Genomic DNA, 2,301 nt, shown 5'->3' with positions numbered 1-2,301 from the left:
AAAACAAAGGAGAGATATATCGCTATTCGCTGGAGGCGTAACCGTATGGTACGGAATATCCGTTGTCGTTAAAACTGCGCTTTAGTAATACCGGCATGCAGGACATTGTCTCGTCTCTTGTGACAATGTCGTGAAATACGGTGCGCCGAATCGCGCTAAATCGCAGTTTTATCACGGTTTTATCCTCAGCCGTCTTTTCTCCCCTCTTTAACTTTTCCTCGGCTAGTAATGCCTTAATGGAGCTAAAATTAAGCTCGCGAGAATTTTCAAAATTCAGGGTTATCCCCTTTTTGCAAATTTCTCGCGCGCATCCTTCGCCCGTACGAACGACGTAAGCGTAAAATTTCGGGCCGGCGGATACGAACGTCTCGATGTAGCTACCGGAGCCGTGACTCTCGAGTTCGTTCGTCATATCGCCCAAAAAATTTCCCGTACGCGGTTTGTACTCTTCGGGATCACCGGTGCTCAAATATATGCACGAATCGGTATCGTAATATAACACGCGACGATCTAACTTTTTTAAATACGAATAAAGTTTTAATCGGGCTAACGCCGTGGTATAAGCGGCTATCGCGACGCTGGTCAGCGGAGACGGAGTGACGGCTTCTCGCCTCATTCGCCACGAAACATATATCACTTCGTTGTTTACGGGCAATACGTTTGTTATTTCTTGTTCCGGGCTCGTGAGCAGGGCCGTGAAACTCTCCCACGTTCTAACGATTTCGGTATTCGGTAGATTGGACCGTTGGCCGAATTTACCCTAGAAAGAGTTGAGGCAGAGCTTCGCGACTGAGCGCAAACCTGGATTCGGGGAGATATTCGCCCTATTGAGAACAATACCCTCGACTTTCTCGTATTCGCGCAGATAACGTTCCTTGCCGCCTTCGTCATTCGCGCATTTGTTCGGCCATCCGCTAGCCTCTTGCTTCAATTGCAGAAAGCAGTTGATATACTCGGTGAACAATCCCCCCCGCCGCGTAACCTGATCGTATCGCGTGACTTCATATCTCCATATTTCGCTCACGCTCGTGACGCGATAACCTTTCTCGATAACCTTGCGTAACTCGCAAGACACCCACGCACCTTCGAATTCACGATCGGCAGGGTCGTCGTGCGTACACGCGGCCTGAGAAAATGTCTCGCAGCAGCTACGACAAAGCGCGAATAGCAATTTTCCGTTCACGCGATAAGGGAGTACCGGATGGAAGAGATCACGCGGCGCGAGCACTCTGCAACGTACGAGACCTTCTACGGCGTCAAAGTTAAAATCGGGGCCTGCTCCGATCAAGGCGCAACACTCCTCACCCACGTAAATGTCCGGATGACCGAGCGGAAAAGCACCCGTCTTCAGCACATACGGGTACAAAGAACACACGTCCACGTAGCGTATCTTCTCCGTACCCGTAACTTCGTACCGCGTGACGATATTTTCCGTACGCCCGCCGTAGAACGCCTCGCGAGGTTCGAGATAATTGTTTCTCAACATGGGATGATTCTCAACGAATTCGCGTATCTCGCGATTTTCGCGCAGCTCCCAATCGAAGATACACTCCCACTTTTCCGTAACGACGTAGCCCCGTTTTCTAAGACGACGCGTCGTCGCGAGTGTGCACTCGTAACGCGCTTCGATTGTATCCTCGCGCGACACGGTTGAGAGCGGTCTCTCGCGGTTCACGCGAAAACACTCGGGACATCCGTGCCAAAAACAACCGTGAAACTGCAGCACGTGACGCTGCCGGGGATTCTCCGTCTCATAATACCCATCGACGAGCGTGCCTTCTGATAAACGCCGTTCCCGACCTCTCCCCGCGTGAATTATCGTGCGTCCGAGCTCATGCTCCATCTGCAATAACCATTGCAGCGCTTTACGCGATTGCGCGTTGGCACCCCTATAACCCCCGAGCGGGATTATCCCAATTTTCTTCTCGCGCAAAAAGTTTTTGCGAAAAACTTTCATATACGTGGAAGCGATAGTCGTGCATTCTTCGAACGGGCACACGTTTCAGCGATCTAGGAAAATTTTTCGATAGGCCAGACACGCTCGTCGAAGAATATCTACGTCGTTCCGGCAATAGCGCATTATCTCCTGTTGAAAATTAAATACCGCGTTTTTACCCGTCATTTCAGCGTGCCACGTTGAAAATTGTTCGCGTTCGTCCAATTTCATCGTATCCGGTGAATAATAATCAATATCCAGTAGCGGGCCAATATAATTTTGATTTTCAATTGTGTTGAATAAATGCGGAAATACGCCTTTGGCGACGGAATCCTTCAGTCCGAAAGCTTTCGGTAACGCCGACA

General features: G+C 50.0%; 1 pseudogene; it reads right to left on the bottom strand.

Annotated features, from left to right (window-relative positions):
* Positions 1-760: 760 nt before the first annotated feature.
* Positions 761-2,301, bottom strand: part of LOC116850189 — a 2,338-nt pseudogene continuing 797 nt past the window's right edge.

This window comes from Odontomachus brunneus, unplaced genomic scaffold, assembly GCF_010583005.1.
Source record: "Odontomachus brunneus isolate Ranch 3 - 2012 unplaced genomic scaffold, Obru_v1 Obru_scaffold_135, whole genome shotgun sequence".
Taxonomy (NCBI): Eukaryota; Metazoa; Arthropoda; class Insecta; order Hymenoptera; family Formicidae; genus Odontomachus; species Odontomachus brunneus.
This window is presented reverse-complemented; position numbering and strand designations above follow the sequence as displayed.